Source organism: Pomacea canaliculata, linkage group LG7 (genome assembly GCF_003073045.1).
Source record: "Pomacea canaliculata isolate SZHN2017 linkage group LG7, ASM307304v1, whole genome shotgun sequence".
NCBI classification, from domain to species: domain Eukaryota; kingdom Metazoa; phylum Mollusca; class Gastropoda; order Architaenioglossa; family Ampullariidae; genus Pomacea; species Pomacea canaliculata.
This window is the reverse complement of record NC_037596.1, coordinates 17,737,198-17,755,875: the sequence shown is the minus strand read 5'-3', so window position 1 is coordinate 17,755,875 and position 18,678 is coordinate 17,737,198. Positions and strand designations below refer to the sequence as shown.

At 37.4% G+C, this 18,678-nt stretch overlaps 1 long non-coding RNA gene across 1 annotated transcript; it reads left to right on the top strand.

The window, feature by feature from the left end:
* Positions 1-1,306: 1,306 nt before the first annotated feature.
* On the top strand, positions 1,307-16,689 carry LOC112569171. The gene is made up of 3 exons (XR_003100322.1): positions 1,307-1,328; positions 16,118-16,229; positions 16,437-16,689. It is a non-coding gene; the product is annotated as an uncharacterized LOC112569171 (long non-coding RNA).
* The last annotated feature ends 1,989 nt before the right edge of the window (positions 16,690-18,678 follow it).

The window sequence follows — 18,678 nt, the reverse complement described above, 5'->3', positions numbered from 1 at the left end:
CACAAACACACACACACACATGAACACGCAAACAAACCCTCTTCCTTCACCAGATTCTAAATGATGTGCTCGCAAACAGTTGAACTTTGTCAACTTCTAACCATCATAAAGGGAAAGCGACAAGCGAACTGGGGGCGGGTGCGTCGGTGATTTAATTCTTACATTGATATCGTAATAGTAAGAGGTTTGCTCGTTTGGTAAAAATTCTCTGTTTTGTTATATTTATATAGTGCTATATTTATTAGCAGTACACAATTACTACATTCTAAATACTTTTCGTCAGCACGTTGAATTTTCACCTTTTAATTACAGTATCTACAATTACCGCTGACTACAAAGAATTCCACGTCACATGCGTGGCGTGACTCACAGCCAGCAATCGTGTTGAAGCACTAAGTGACTGTGCACGCTGTCTGACTGGGCCAAACGTGAGGCGCCCTCTAAATAAAAGCCATTCTGCTAAGCTGGGTCTGTCTTCTGCTGTATCTACACAGGTAAGTATACATCATGCTATGAAATATCAGATGAACAGCAGTCTGTTTCGTTGAAGTAGTAACACGTCGCCGCTTGAAAACGAAGCTGGACATTTTGGTTCATGATAACTTTAGTAAAAATAAACTATCCGTTGTACCTTATGTCCGCGGAATCCGTATCTAGTTCTAGGAGTTTTGCCGCAGGTGAGTGTTATACAGTGGGGGATCAGTGTTGCTTGCTTACTCTTAGTTTTTTTTTCTACTGGAAATACTCTGTCTTGAGAACATCTTATTGTATTTAATGTTTGATGTTATTTGATCTGTTTGCCATCTGATATCGGCCATGAAAGTCGAAAAGGCTCATCTGCCGAAGGCGGTCCCACCTAAGCTCATCTTAAACTTAAATATAGACTTTAGTACAGTCAGGTTTTATTTTCCTTGTGAAAGAAGCTAGAGTCCCCAAGGATCATCACATAAATGTGTCGATTGGTGTCTAAGGTAACCATAAAAGAACGGTGCTATACACAGTAACTTTCTTGCACTATTAACTAACTATCTTCTTTGCTAGTCGACTATGGACCGAGTTGTGAGGCTAGGTTAAGCCATTACTATGGGTAAGTATTTAATGGGTAGTCATCTTTTTTGCCGTGGAACTCAAAGAACTAGGCTCTTGTTCCTTCTAACCTAAAAATCGAAGAATCTTTCTTCGGACATTTTCACCTCTGTGATTTAAGGTAATAACATTCTGTCTGAACACTACTAAAATAGTTCCCACTCTTTTTTTCTCTTTTGTCCTCGGAATATAAACAGCAGCACGAGTTCTTCTTCTGCGACAGACACACAGAAGAGGCGAAGGTAGTCAGGTTACTTTTGTATTAATCGTTTGTACGTTTTATCGCAAAGTCATTTTTCATTCAGGGAAAATTACGATTTGCAATTTGCTTTTCTTTGTATTTTGATTTTGTTGTATTATATGAACTTTTAACTTCTGATTGGAAACAGTTGCAGTTTCTTCTCGAAATCACCAGATCGTCCTTTTGATTATGAAGCTGATTACAATAATCATAATGATCATCGTGGCTTTGATGTTGCTACAAGCAGTATTAGGTAAAGTAAGTAGCGAATTCTAATTCTTAAAACAGTTTTTATAGTGCTAAAGGGAAATCATTCACGATAAGTGTTAAGAACTATTAATAATTCTTCATATTTTTCTTCTTCTTCTACTTCTTCTTCTAATTATTCGCGTTATAATTGTTATTATTGTTATTATTGTATATTATTATTATTATTACACACTTTTAAAAAATAGTCAAGATAATAGTTTTTGTACATTATTTAATTTGTAACATACTCTTTGCATCTTCTCTTTAATTCTATGTTAGACCTAAAGCCATAAATTATTTCATGTTTATATGTATAATTCTAACCGCATCACTTCACTAAAATAAAATCTGAAATAAATATAAATATTGTGTCGAGAAATTGATAAACCATATTAAATATCAAGCGACAAGAAAAATGACATAACATGCAAGAAAAGATAACATCATCAAAGATAGAACCAAGTATAACCAATCAACAAGTGTAAGTGTATGGCGGGATAACAATTCTACAGTTATAAATGAATATAACAAGGAAACAGAAAAAATAGTATAAACAATTTATGTGTAGATTTGTAGTTAGTTTTTAACTTTTAAACTCTTTGAATCGATTGCAAAACGTTTTTCTTCCTTCTTAGGAAAGACACAATGAAACCTTCCAAATTATTTTACAGTATTAGACATCACTATTGCACAGTATAGTAACAACCACCCTCCAACCTCTCATTTTAGTGACACGTTTATTAAGTGTTTTTCTTACATTGCAAATTTTGTACATTGTCTTTTATTGCTATCCAACCTCTGTTGACTTGGATTAATTCTGTTTACTACTACTACTCTACCTAAATGTTTTCTTTTTTCCACTTTTGATCATTTCAAGATGTATACAGAAAAAATAACATTCTTTTCTTTCCTTTTTCGTTTCGACAACACATGAATAATGTAAAATAAATGTGGATAACTCTGACACAATCTGCACTTAGTGTAATCTCTGTACACTCTTGTCACGACCACTGCTGTTTGTTGTGCCACCTACAATATCACAACAACAACTTTCAGTCGGAATATTTGACATGAAGTCGACTGTATGATCAAAGCAATCCATTGTAATTATTTTATAGATACATTTTTTTACAGCGAAATTTCCGCAAGTAGCTTAGCAACTAAATTGTTTACTTGTTGTGTGAGTGTGTGTGGTTTTTTTAATAGTTTGTTTTTTGCGATGTTTCTCTAAATTATTCGATGTCTTTTAGGTCTTACAATAGAAGTCGGACATCCCGTATCTCCTATATAATCATTTGTTCTCAATGCCGGCTACTTAATCATAATTAAAAGTTACGGATAAAAAAACAACTGTCTAAAGGTAGCGGGGATTTATTTTAATGCTCAGAGATTTCAGTCACCAAATGAGACATTACTTGACCTCTAGACAGTCACATCCATCAGTCGTTTCTTGGTTCAAAGTGACATTTCAATAAATGGTACAAAGTACAAAGTTAGTATAGTAGGCTGAATGAACTAACTGCTTGGATCGCCAAACTTTGTTTCTGTGTACTATATTAATAACTCAGTTTCTTTCTTTGCAAAAGAGTTAGCAGACAGTTGTTGTGTGTGTGTGGACTTTGTTTTTGTCTGTTGCAGTGCCTCTAGAAGAGGGAGAACATGTGGAGGTATAGCGTGTTGTCGGGGCTCTATTGTAAGTATTCTGAATCAACATCGTCTATGACTTGCAGTAGTCAGCTTGGAACCATGAACATCCTTTGACTTCTTCAGAATGTGATTGGCTACTTTTGTCTCCTGTCGTAGCCATGTATCAAGACATGAACATTCCAAAAGTATTTGTGCGGTTTGAATGCTAATAATGATCATGTCAGACATTGTCTACTCTGCTGGATGAGTAAAGGATAGAGAAATGCTTTACCTGTGTCAAATCATTTTGACTGTCTGGAGAGCGAGTTTTCCATTGTATAAACAAAACTGCTCCTCAGCACTAGTAGACTTTGTATATGCAGATTCAAAAAATAGTAGTTTGAAAAAAATACCTTGACACTGGATGAACTTTTACCCTGCACAAAAACTTCCAAACTTACACAAACAAGTGTAATCGCGTGTTCACACTCACACACACACACATCAACAATAATCTGAAGATAATACTACTAAAAAAGACTAAATCTTTATCATACACACATTAAAGAATAACAAGTAGAAAGCTTATTGGTAATTAGTGTTACCAAAAGCTTAAGTTACATTACATACTAGAAAATATTGTTTCCTACAAACACGCAGCATAAGAAAGGGAAAGGAACCTTCTACACAGGTACTCATTGACAGACGACACCTTTACACAGGTACCACACACTTGTATTGGTCGACGTTTGGCAGGTGCTTTTTCCCATCATACATATGATAATCTGGCATTTAAATACGCAAACATTGATATTGTTTATTTGTTTTTAGTTATTTCTGACACGCGTACTCACTCCTCACCATTATCCATGTGTGTTTGTGTTAGTGTGAACGCCATTTCAAGATATAAAATTACTAATAGAATGTCGTTCAATATACTCAATGTTAGAGCTTACATAATATTATCGTTAGCAGGTCTCTCGGAATATTTTCCAGCAAAATCAATGACATATTTTATGTAAGTAAATCTTTAAGGGAACTGGTAGGTGCAACATCTGGTTAGACAACACTCCCTCTCTCTCTCTCACACACACACACAAACACATGAACACACAAACAAACCCTCTTCCCCTTCACCTGATTCCTAATGACTGTGCTGCAAAGCAGTTGAACTTTCTACCTCCAACATCGGCTTCCTCCCCACTTTGACTGTTTTCGTGGCGCACGAAGACACACCTGTTGCCTGAACATTATTACACATGTGAATATAACTGTCAATAGTTTGTGGTTATAGTCGATTGATTAGTCTGCCTGCTCGTTCTCCTCTCTAAGTTTATGACACTTTCCATCTTTAATGTTTACCCTGATGGGTTTTTATTATTTGTCTTTATTTTCCGTCTGCACAGTTTGTTCTCCTTCTGTCCTTCTTATTCTAGCCATGTCTCCTATTTGTCTGAAGCGCTGAAAGCATAATTTTTCGTGAGGGATTATTATAATATATATGAGTCACACGTTAATTATCATTATTATTATTTTTACCGCAAAGTATACATTTAAATACTGAGTACGTCTTCGAGAGACAAGTGTAGGGATGGGGAGGCTGCTACAGTCAAGTATGAACAGTAAACATGAGCCGACTATAAATTATATTCTTAGTTAAACAATCAGCCATAAAAAGGAACTCTCTATTGAGAATGTGTTTACAACTAGAGATATTATTATGCAATGATAAGAGATGAGTGATGCATGTATACTGATAACTCATTTGATTTTAGAGTGATGTCCCTTTGCCTAACTGGATGAAGGGGATCAGCTCTCTGTTGTTTTATTTTGTCTGTGGATTACATCGCGTTTTGGTTTCTCCTACTCGTCTGTGATGTTTGTTGTCTCCTAGAAATCTGTGATGTTTGTTGTCTCCTAATCTGTGATGTTTGTTTCTGTCTGGAGCTCTGATCTGTCTCTCTCTCTCTCCCTTTAGTTTTGTTCGTGGGTGAGAAGGTCACACGGTCACTGTACTTTATCCTCTCAACTTTGTGACGATGTAGGTTCTAGCAATCGACGATGATTCGATGTCGGGGAGAAGAACTATTTTTTCTGTCGCATTGGTACTGTTACAGGTCACCGATGATCGGTAGATCTAATCGCGAGGTGTAGATGAGAAACTCTGACACATCCTAAACCGTTACACGTGGGAATGACTGAGTGTTGCTTGTATTCAGTTAATGTGGTGATGTTGCCTTTACTTACATTTGTTATGATACAGAGGATATAAACTACATAAATGAAGTAATTAAGCATCATAGAAAATATTGTAGAAAACAACAAGAAGGGTGGATATCTACAAGGTGATGGTTAAGAAGAAATAGGCATATATTTACAAGTTTACCTGTAGTTGGAAGGAATCTCTAGAGGCCTCATCTATATGTCTTGAAAGTGTTGAGACAGAAGGCGTCCGAAGCAGTTCAGGGAGTGCAATAGCTTGAGATTGAGAGGGAGGCTGTTCCATAGCACCCTTCCTGAGTATTTCAGACTGGATTTGAAGAGGTCTAGTGTAGGAAAGGGGATATTCAGTTTTTGGAAGGTTCTAGAGTTATTGGAGGAAAATAGTAGAGAGAGTCTTGGCGATAGTTTGCCCGTCAGTATTTTATACATGAAAATGCATTTGTAAAATTTAAGTCTGGTTTTTAGCGGAAGGACGCCAAGAGGTGAAGTCACGTGGGTCTAATTTCTGTTTTAGAAGAAAGCACATTTTTACATCCAATATTAAAAGGAAACCATAAATGACATTAATTCTTAGTTGCTGCCATTTCGTTTAATGGACAATAATCAGACGATACATGTCGAGGAATTTTCAGGTGACGGACATCAACACCGACCTTCTGAGGTTATGGCGAACATAAATCTGACCACGCAGAATTTTATTTTCTTTATTTGGCTGTGTAACCGGAAGTGTGTCCAGAAGAAGGGAAGGAAAAGGCAAACAGGGTCACGTGGTGTTTGAAGTTGATAGACTATTGAAGATAAGATAAAGAGGTTTGCTTTCTATGATTTTTGCATCTACTTTCCGTTGTTCGGCCAGTACTTCAACATCAAGAGCGTTAATCAAGGTGCGGGCAGCAGTTGTCTCGCATAGCACCGCCATGCTTCGTAGTTTGGGAAATCCACTCTGATCATTGCGGTGTAATCTTCACTCGCTGCAATAAATCAGAGAGCTAAATGTGTTATATAATTAAACTGATGATGTTTTAATTATTTAAATCTACATCATCAACATCAACAACTTTATAGCAAACAACTGTTAATTAATGAAAACATTTTTCTTCTTATTAGCTTTGTTGTAAATAGAACAACATGGGTGATCCATCAATTTTGTTTGTTGTGAATAACAAGAACAAGAGTCAAGCTACAAATTCTGTAATACCTTTAATTGTACCAGTTCCCGCATGAATTGTTTGATATGTCGGATAGTGGTCATAACCTCCCATAAAATGTCCCCCATGAACCCTTTGATTTTGTAGATGTTTCTCTGTGTCAGGATGAAGCGTGACGATGTCTCCAACCACAAAGGGCTTCATCTCTGCTGTTTCTACACAAGATCACACACACATATATATATATACACACACAGGGTTTCTGTAGACTGCTATGCTTTTCATCAGCTTTATCGGCATTCTACCTTCTGATCATCTGTAAGTTCATTTCATGCTATTCATATTTTACAATAAAATTCGAACGCTTTGGTATGTGTGTGGATAGGGAGGAGCGAGTGCAAATACCGTTGTTTTCTGCTTCTTAAGCTAAAATGATTTCCACAATAAATTATATTGCTGAATTCTTGTTTATGAATAGGTATCATCGTTGACGACATTATTTTACTCATATCTTCTTAGAGTAAAGACTACATTTCAGGACCTTGCTAATGTCTCTTTATGGCATCTTTTCTGGTACTCGATTTTCTCATGGCACTCGAGACGTGTTCATAAAACAGCATTTCTGAGACGGTTTTTATTGTCCCCTCGATTTCTGCAGAATGCGATCCTGAAGTATGCAATCGTGATAGTTAAGGTCAACGTCCCGTGACCATTGCCAAAGTCTTCGTCATAGGGTCCTGCTGTCAGGTTGGCTGCTGTCGGAAGAAGTCGGAGGACATTAGAGTTCTTGTCAAACTTCTAACCATCACTAACAGAAAAGCGGACAAGCAGAAGCTGGGGGCGGGTGCGTTAGTGATTACATCTGTACAAGATTGATATCATTAATACTAAGAGGTTTGCTCGTTTGTCCAAATTCTCCGCTTGTTATATTTATATAAAGAGCTATATTTATTAGCAGGTACACCATTGCACGTAGAAGTTAGGACACGTAAACAAATCCACGGACGAAATATCGATACGTTTCTTTAAAATGTCGACAGCCGGCATCGTCCACGTGACCACACACGTGATCTCAACGTGAAGCTAAAAGGACCATGCAGGTGTCACAGGTTAACTTGGGGCTAGATGGCAATAAGATATGTGTATAATTACTACCTGCCTTTAACTTCTAGGCGCACTTTGTATCTTGATAACCGTGATGTCTCTCGAGATCCTTATCAAGAGAAGAGAATATATTTTTTCTGCAATAACCGACCCAGCATTCTCGGTTATAAATATTTGCTCACTACAGTGAGTAAGCACTAAAGTACATAATCATTTTTGTACAAATCTTTTTTAGTACATTATAAACATACCTTATGGTTTGTGAAATGTGTGAAGGGAGTCGAATTGCATGCGTACTCGACACAAGGCGAGGTAAACAACCTTCACATGTGGTCTTGACATCGAGATAGCAGACTGAGAAGGTTCACAAACAAATTAATTGTTTGTGTTTTAATCCACAACTTGAACAGCTGGGTATTTATTTATTTTAAAAAGTTAGAAAACATTTCAGCTTGTTTAAAATGGAGAGCAGTTAATCACATCCTCCTCGTTACAGATGTGTTTGTAAGCGTGATAGTTCAAATTGCAGCAGAAAGTTGAGCTTTTAATACCACACTAGTCTCTGCCGTCTGCGCCATGTTTATGAAATAAAAATGTGAACGAGGGTTTCTTGTGGTCCTTTGTCTTTCTTTTCTATTGAATATTGCTAGGACATACAATATGCTTTGTCTTAAAACCAGCCGTGCTTAATAACTGAGGACAAAGGTTCTCTCAGCAATGACTAGCATAAGATGTCACTACAAAGTCTCAAACCTTGAAGATTATTTTTAGGTCAGTAAATGTACCGTTGACATTGATTATTACATGATGATGATATACAAACACACAAACACACATGCACACCTACAACTAATACTAATATGATGTCCTCACAATCTATTCCTACATTCTAAATAACCTTTCGTCAGCATGTTGAATTGTCAAACTTTTTTAGTACAGTATCTACATTACGCTGACTACAAAGAATTCCACGTACAGCTTCGGCGTGACTCACAGCCAGCCAATCGTGTTGAAGCACTAGTGACGTGTGCACGCTGTCTGGCTGGGCAACGTGGCAGGCGCCCTCTATAAAAGCCATTTACCTGCTACAGCTGGGTACCTGTCTTCTGCTGCTATCTACACAGGTAAGTATACATCACTGTTACCTGAAATCATTAGATGAACAGCAGTCTGTTTCAGTTGAAGTAGTAAACAGTCGCCGCTTGGAAACGAAGCTGGACATTTTGTTCAGGATAACTTTTTTAGTAAAAATACGCGTTGTACCTTATGTCCGCGGAATGATATCTAGTTCTACGAGTTGCCGCCAGGTGTTATACAGTGGTCGGTCAGTGTTGCTTGGCTTACTCAGCTACTGAAACTCTGTCTTGAGAACACATTGTATTTAATATTTTATCATTTGACTGATGCCAGCTGATGGCCATGAAACGTGGAAAGACTCATCGGCCAACAGGGGTCCCACCTAAGCTCATCTTCAAAATTTCAAATATAGACTTTAGTACAGTCAGTTTTTTTTCCCCTTGTGAAGAAGCTAGAGTCCCCCAAGGATCATCACAATATGTGTCGATTGGTGTCTAAGGTACCATAAAGAACGGTGTTATACACAGTAACCTTTCTTCACTATTAACTAAACTTCTTCTTGCTAGTCGACTAAGGACAGTAGTTTTGAGGCTAGGTTAAGCCATTACTATGGGTAAGTAATTACAATGGGTAAGTCACTTTTTTGCCGTGGAACTCAAACGCAAGGCTTTTGTTTCCTTCTAACCTAAAAATCTTTGGACATTTTCACCTCTGTGATTTAGGTAATAACCTTCTCTCTGACAACTCCTAAAAATAGTCCCACACTTTTTTTCCTCTTTGTCCTCGGGAATATAAACAGCAGCACGAGTTTTTCTTCTGGACAGACACATACAAGAGGCGAAAGTATTCCGGTTACTTTTGTATTAACCTTTGTTAATATTTTAATCGCAGTCATTTGTGATTCCGTGGAAATTACGATTGGAATTTGCTTTTCTTGTATTTTTTACTTTTGCTGCATTATATCAACTTTTAACTTTTTGGATTAACAGTTCTTCTCGAAATCACCAGATCGTCCATTTGATTATGAAGCTGATTACAATAATCATAATGATCATCGTGGCTTTGGTGTGGCTGCAAGCAGCAGTAGTTGATGGGGTGAGTAGCGAACTCTTATTCTTAAAACTGTTGTTATAGTGCTAAAATAAAATCATTCACCATAAGAACTATCAAAAATGTTACATACTTCTTCCTTTTCTTCTTCTTCTAATAATAATAATAATAATAATAATAATAATAATAATAATAATAATAATAATAATAATAATAATAATAATAATAATAATAATAATAATAATAATAATAATAATAATTGTTTTTTTATTATTATTGCACCTGTTTGAAAGACAATAAAGATGTAGGTTTTGCATTATTTGTTGTAACATACTCTTTGCATCTCTTCTTTAACTCTATGTAATACCTAAAGCCTGAACTATTTCATGTTTATATGTCTAACTCTAGACCGCATAACTTCACTAAAATAAAATCTTAAATAATATATAAATATTGTGTTGAGAAATTGATGAGGAATATTACATATCAAGCGACAAGAAAATGAAATAAAAATTCAAGAAAAGATAGCACAATCAGAGATTATTTTATCGATACATTTTTTAAAGCTAAATTTCCCCAAATATCTTCACAACTAGATTGTTTAATTGTTGTGTGTGTGTGTGTGTGGTATTTCAATAGTTTGTTATGCGATGTTTCTCTAAATTATTCGATGTATTTTTGGTCTTATAATAGAGGTCGGACATCCCGTATCTCATATAATGTCCTCAATGCCGGCTACATAATTATAATTAAAGTTACAGTGATAAAAAAAAAAATAACTGTCTAAAGGTAGCGGTGAATTTTTTTATGCTCAGAGATTTCTATGACCAAAGAGACAATAACTAACCGTCGACAGGTCACATCCACCAGTCATCTTCTTGCTCAAAGTTGACATTTCAAATAAATGTACAAAGTACAAAGTTAGTTTAGTTGGCTGAATGAGACTAAACTGCTTGATCGCCAAACTTAGTTCTGTGTACTTCATTAATAACTCAGTTCTTTCTTTGCAAAAGAGTTAGCAGACAGTTGTATGTGTGTGACTTTGTTTTGTCTGTTGCAGTCCATTAGACCAGGACGCGGTTGTAGCTGGTGGTTTTGTTGGAGAAGGAGTGTCGTGTCGCGTTAATTGGTGTTGTCAGGGGCTGACTTGTTTGAGGTTTGGAACATCAGTTTTTCCGACTTGCTACTAGTCAGCTTGGAAACCATGAAAATCCTTTGACTTCTTCAGAATGTGATTGGTTACTTTTGTCTCATGTCGTAGTCATGTATCAAGACATGATCATGTCAGACATTGTCTACTCAGCTTGATGAGTAAAGGATAGAGAAATGCTGTACCTGTGTCAACTGATTTTTACTGTCTCGAGAGCGAGTTTTCGATTGTATAATACTTGTCGATTGTATAATACTTGTATATATCAGGTAGAGGACAGGCGTCTCGCTGGCCTCCACAACTCTCTCTCTACAGTCGTAGGAGGCCAGCGCCTGTGAACAGTCTATGACTACTCCAACATGCTGATGGCTGCCTACAGTACTTCAGTGTGAAAATTGTTGAACATGCTCTGGCTATTTCTCAGTGATTGTACAACCAACCTGATGAATGATCTTACTGCTAGAATTCTTCTATTTTTCTATGACTGTTTACGACACCAACATCCATTATTTTGTTTGTGTTTTTCTTTTTATTAAATGGTTTTGAGCCCACTTTTGATAGTGGGAATGTAAAATAAACATTATTATTGCTATTATTACCTACATGTATCGTGTATTTTTATTAGTGACTTTAGATTTAATTTAATTAAATGCATACAGGGTTGCAACAGGCAGAGAGAGTCGCTCTGTTTTTTTCTGAAGTAACAACGCACAGATAACCAGGCGTCTACGTGTACGTGAGTGTGACATAAGTATTTACTAGAATAGTCACTGCCATGGAATATTCACGAGAGACTGAAAAATGAAATGTGGGAGTGATGTCCCTTGGCTAAACCGAAGCGAAATTCTGTCTCGTGCTCTGATCTCTCTCTCTCTGTCTCTCTGTCTCTCTGTCTCTCCCTTTAGTTTTGTTCGTGGATGAGAAGGTCACACGGTCACTGTACTTTATCCTCTCAACTTTGTGACGATGTAGGTCCTAGCAATCGACGATGATTCCATGTCTGGACAAGAACTATTTTTTCTGTCGCATTGGTTTTGTTACAGATCACCGATGATCGGTAGATCTAATCGCGAGGTGTAGATGAGAAACTCTGACACATCCTAAACTGTTACACGTGGCAACTACGGAATGTGGCTTGTATTCCTGTGTATATCAGACTGGATTTGAAGAGGTCTAGTGTAGGAAAGGGGATATTCAGTTTTTGGAAGGTTCTAGAGTTATTGGAGGAAAATAGTAGAGAGAGTCTTGGCGATAGTTTGCCCGTCAGTATTTTATACATGAAAATGCATTTGTAAAATTTAAGTCTGGTTTTTAGCGGAAGGACGCCAAGAGGTGAAGTCACGTGGGTCTAATTTCAGTTTTAGCAGAAAGCACATTTTCCGTCCAATATTAAAAGGAAACCATAAATGACATTAATTCTTAGTTGCTGCCATTTCGTTTAATGGACAATAATCAGACGATACATGTCGAGGAATTTTCAGGTGACGGACATCAACACCGACCTTCTGAGGTTATGGCGAACATAAATCTGACCACGCAGAATTTTATTTTCTTTATTTGGCTGTGTAACCGGAAGTGTGTCCAGAAGAAGGGAAGGAAAAGGCAAACAGGCTCACGTGCTGTTTGAAGTTCATAGACTATTGAAGATAAGATAAAGAGGTTTTCTTTCCGTGATTTTCCCATCTACTTTCCGTTGTTCGGACAGTACTTCAACATCAAGAGCGTTAATCAAGGTGCGGGCAGCAGTTGTCTCGCATTGCCCCGCCTTGCTTCGTAGTTTGGGAAATCCACTCTGATCATTAGGGAGTAATCGTCAATCGGTACAATAAATCAGAGAGCTAAATGTGTTATATAATTAAATTGATGATGTTTTAATTATTTAAATCTACATCATCAACATCAACAACTTTATAGCAAACATCTGTTAATTATTGAAAACATTTTTTCTTATTAGCTTTGTTGTAAATAGAACAACATGGGTGATCCATCAATTTTGTTTGTTGTGAATAACAAGAGTCAAGCTACAAAGTCTGTAATACCTTTAATTGTTCCAGTTCCCGCATGAATTGTTTGATATGTCGGATAGTGGTCATAACCTCCCATAAAATGTCCCACATGAACCCTTTGATTTTGTAGATGTTTCTCTTTGTGTGGATGAAGCGTGACGATGTCTCCAACCACAGAGGGCTTCATCTCTGCTGTTGCTACACAAGATCACATATATATATATATGTGTATAAACACACACATATGTACACACACGGTTTTGGCTATGCTGTTCATCAGCTTTGTCGGCATTCTACCTTCTGATCATCTGTAAGTTCATTTCATGCTATTCATATTTTACAATAAAATTCGAACGCTTTGGTGTGTGTGTGGATAGTGAGGAGCGAGTTCAAATACCGTTATTTTCTGCTTCTCAAGCTAAAAAGATTTCCAAAATAAATTAAATTGCTGAATTCTTGTTTATGAATAGGTATCATCGTTGACGACATTATTTTACTCAGATCTTCTTAGAGTAAAGACTTTGACTACATTTCAGGACCTTGCTAATGCTTCTTCATTGGCATCTTTTCTGATACACGATTTTCTGATGACACCCGAGTCGTGTTCATAAAGCAACATTTTTGAGATGGTTTTTATTGTCCCCTCGATTTCTGCAGGATGCGATCCTAAAGTATGCAATTGTGATAGTTAATGTCAACGTCCCGTGACCATTGCCAAAGTCTTGCTCAAAGGGTCCGGCTGTCAGGTTGGCTGCTGTCGGAAGATGTCGGAGGATATTAGATTTCTTGTCAAACTTCTAACCATCACTAACAGGAAAGCGAACAAGCAGAAGCTTGGGGCGGGTGCGTTAGTGATTACATCTGTACAAGATTAATATCGTTAATAGTAAGAGGTTTGCTCATTTGTAAAAATTCTCCGCTTGTTATATTTATATAAAGCTATATTTATTAACAGGTACACTATTGCACGTAGAAGTTAGGACACGTAAGCAAATCCACGAACGAAATATCGATACGTTTCTTTAAAATGTCGACAGCCGACATCGTCCACGTCACCACACACGTGATCTCAACGTGAAGCTAAAAGGACCACGCAGGTGTCACATGTTAACTTGGGGGTAGATGGCAATAAGATATGTGTATAATTACTACCTGCCTTTAACTTCAAGGCGCACTTTGTATCTTGATAACCGTGATGTCTCTCGAGATCCTTATCAAGAGAAGAGAATATATGTTTTCTGCCATAACCGACCCAGCATTCTTGGTTCTTAATTTTTGCTCACTAAAGTCAGTAAGCACTAAAGGACATATTCATTTTTGTACAAATCTTTTTAGTACATTATAAACATACCTAAGGGTTTGTGAAATGTGTGAAGGGAGTCGAATTGCATGCGTACTCGACACAAGGCGAGGTAAACCTTCACATGTGGTCTTGACATCGAGATAACAGACTGAGAAGGTTCACAAACAAATTAATTGTTTGTGTTTTAATCCTCAACTTGAACAGCTGGGTATTTATTTATTTTAAAACGTTAGAAAACATTTTAGCTTGTTGTTTGAAATGGAGAGCAGCTAATCACATCTTCCGCGTTACAGATGTGTTTGTCAGCGTGATAGTTCAAATTGCAGCAGAAGGTTGAGCTTTTAATACCACACTAGTCTCTGCCGTCTGCTTGAAGTTTATGAAATAAAAAGGTGAACGAGGGTTTCTAGTGGTCCTTTGTCTTTCTTTTCTATGGAATTTTGTTTTATAAAAACAGAAGATTGAAAGGACATACAATATGCTTTGTCTTAAAACCAGTCGTGCTTAATAACTGAGGACAAAGGTTCTCTCAGCAATGACTGGCATAAGATGTCACTACAAAGTCTCAAGACTTCAAGATTATTTTTAGGTCATTAAATGTCACGTTGACATTGATGACGACATGATGATGATATACAAACACACAAACACACACACACCCTACAACTAATACTAATATGATGTCCTCACATGTTGAATTTTCAACCTTTTTTATTATCCACATTACATTGACTACAAAGAACAGCAACCCGGTCGTGTAGGCGGCGTGACTCACAGCCAGCCAATCGTGTTGAAGCACTAGTGACGTGTGCACGCTGTCTGACTGGGCAACGTGGCAGGCGCCCTCTATAAAAGCCATTTACCTGCTACAGCTGGGTACCTGTCTTCTGCTGCTATCTACACAGGTAAGTATACATCACTGTTACCTGAAATCATTAGATGAACAGCAGTCTGTTGAAGTAGTAAACGGTTGCCGCTTGGAAACGAAGCTGGACATTTTTTCATGACAACTTTTTTAGTTAAAATACGCGTTGTACCTTATGTCCGTGGAATGGTATCTAGTTCTACGAGTTGCCGCCAGGTGTTATACAGTGGCCTGTCAGTGTTGCTTGGCTTACTCAGCTACTGAAACTCTGTCTTGAGAACACATTGTATTTAATGTTTGATGATTTGACTGATGCCAGCTGACGGCCATGAAACGTGGAAAGACTCATCTGCCGACAGGGTTTCCCACCTAAGCTCATCTTCAAAATTTAAAATATAGACTTTAGTACAGTCAGGTTTTTTTTTTCCCTTGTGAAGAAGCTAAAGTCCCCTAAGGATCATCACCATATGTGTCGATTGGTGTCTAAGGTACCATAGAGAACGGTGTTATACACAGTAACCTTTCTGCACTATTAACTAAACTTCTTTTTGCTAGTCGACTATGGACAGTAGTTGTGAGGCTAGGTTAAGCCATTACTATGGGTAAGAAATTACAATGGGTAAGTCTTTTTTGCGGTGGAATTCAAAGGCAAGGCTTTTGTTTCCTTCTAACCTAGAAATCGAAGAATGTTTCTTCGGACATTTTCACCTCTTTGATTTAGGTAATAACCTTCTGTCTGACAACTCCTAAAAATAGTCCACTCCTTTTTTTCTCTTTGTCCTCGGGAATATAAACAGCAGCACGAGTTCTTCTTCTGGACAGACACACAGAATAGGCGAAGGTACTCCAGTTGCTTTGGTATTAACGTTTTTTAATTTTTTTATCACAATGTCATTTTTCATTCAGGGAAAATTACGATTGCAATTTGTTTTTCTTGTATTTTTTACTTTTGTTGCATTATAAGAACTTCTAACTTCTTGGATTAACAGTTGCAGTTCTTCTCGAAATCAGCAGATCGTCTTTTTCATTATGAAGCTGATTATAATAACCATAATGATCATCGTGGCTTTGATGTGTCTGCAAGCAGTATTAGGTGTTTATGTAAGTAGCGAATTCTTATTCTTAAAACAGTTGTTATAGTGCTAAAATGAAATCATTCACCATAAGTGTTAAAGAACTATTAGGCTGAATGAGACTAAACTGCTTGATCGCCAAACTTAGTTCTGTGTACTATATTAGTAACTCAGTTCTTTCTTTGCAAAAGAGTAGCAGACAGTTGTATGTGTGTGACTGTTTTATCTGTTGCAGTGCATTGGAAGAGGACAGAGATGTGGAATTTTTAATAATTGCTGCAAGGGGCTCATATGTGATTTTCCCAAAAATCTTTGGAACAAATATTGTTACGAACCGTCATATTTCAAACAATAAACATCCTTTGACTTCTTCAGAATGTGATTGGCTACTTTTGTCCCAAGTAGTAGCCATGTATCAAGACATGAACATTCCAAAAGTATTTTGTGCGGTTTGATGCTGATAATGATCATGTCAGACATTGTCTACTCTGCTTGATGAGTAAAGGATAGAGAAATACTTTACCTGTGTCAACTGATGTTGACTGTCGTGAGAGCGAGTTTTCCATTTTGTAATATTTACTGTTTAGTGTAGTGATTCATCTACCTTCTGCTGACGACTCCAAGCAGACCTCATGGTTGTGGTCTCAGGGAAAGTCTCGCTACACACGGCTAAGGTCACCCTGGGAATCACGATCGACGACATTTTGTGTTGTATTTTTCATCCACAACAAACAAAACTGCTCCTCAGCACTAGTAGACTTTGTATATGAAGATTACAAACTAGTAGTTTGAAAAACATTCAAACCTTGACACCACGAACTTTTACCCTACACAAAACTTCCAAACTTTCACAAACATGTGTAATCGCGTGTTCACACACACACACACAGCAACAATAATCTCAAGATAATACTGCTATGAAAGACTATCTCTTTATCATACACACATTAAAGAATAACAAGTAGAAATCTTACAGGTAATTAATGTTACCAAAAGTTTAAGTTACATTACATACTAGAAAATATTGTCTCCTACAAACACGCAGCATAAGAAAGGGAAAGGAACCTTCTACACAGGTACTCATTGACAGACGACACCTTTACACAGGTACCACACACTTGTATTGGTCGACGTTTGCCAGGTGCTTTTTCCCATCATACATACGATAAGCTGGTATTTAAATACGCAAACATTTATATTGTTTATTTGTTTTTTGCTATTTCCGACACGCGTACTCACTCTTCACCATTATCCCTGTGTGTGTTTGTGTGTTTGTGTTTGTGTGTGTGTAAATCTTTATGGGAACTTGTAGGTGTAACATCTGGTTAGACAACACTCCCTCTCTCTCACACACAAACACACAAACACACAAACACATGAACAAACACACACACACAAACACACACACACAAACACACACACAAACACACTGGTAAACACACTCTTGCTCAAGCAGCTAATGGCAGCACAATATTATTAATCAATAGAATAATCACATATAAAGAAAAGAGGAGGAGGAGAATTTATGAAGCAAATAATTGCGTGGCTGTATATTATAAGCATGTGCTCTACGCTTGATGCGACATGAAAGAACGGAAGGACGAATACCGCTATAGCTTGGGAAACTGGCAAAACACAGAGAAATCACCTGTACCATGGCAACGGGGTATTGATCCCCCGACTGCTGGTAGTGGAACAGCGACACGTACATCACATTCTCGAGAACTGTTCTTGTGTGGCGCTGATTAAATGCAGGTGTAAACGATGAAGTAGGTGTAAAAAGTTGAAGTTAACTCGGGGTAAGTTCTGACCGTTTGGCTGTTCGCCCAGTACACGAGTCGATTCAACCACTGTCCAAAGCCATAGTCCATAGATGATAAGACAAAATCATCATTCCTGTGAAAAGCTGGCATTTAAATAAGCAAACATTGATATTGTTTATTTCGTTTTTCGTTATTTCTGACACGCGTACTCACTCTTCACCATTATCCCTGTGTGTGTGTGTGTGTGTGAACGCCCTCTCAAGATATTAAAATACTAATAGAATGTCGTTTAATATACTCAATGTTCGAGCTAAAATAATATTATCGTTAGAAAGTTCTCTCGGAACATTTTCCAGCAAAATCAATGAGACATATTATGTAAGTAAATCTTTTAGTCTTTAAGGAGACCTGGTAGGTGGACATCTGGTTAGCAAAACTCCCTCTCTCTCATACACACAAAAACACACGAACACACAAACACACAAACACACAAACACACGAAAACACAAACACACAAACCCACAAGCACACAAACACACGAACACACAAACACACAAACACACAAACACACAAACACATGAGCACACAAACAAACCCTCTTCCCCTCACCAAATTTCTAATGACAGTGCTTCAAAGCAGTTGAACTTTCTACCTCCAACATCCGCCTCCTCCCCACTTTCACTGCTTTCATGGCGCACGAAGACACACCTGTTG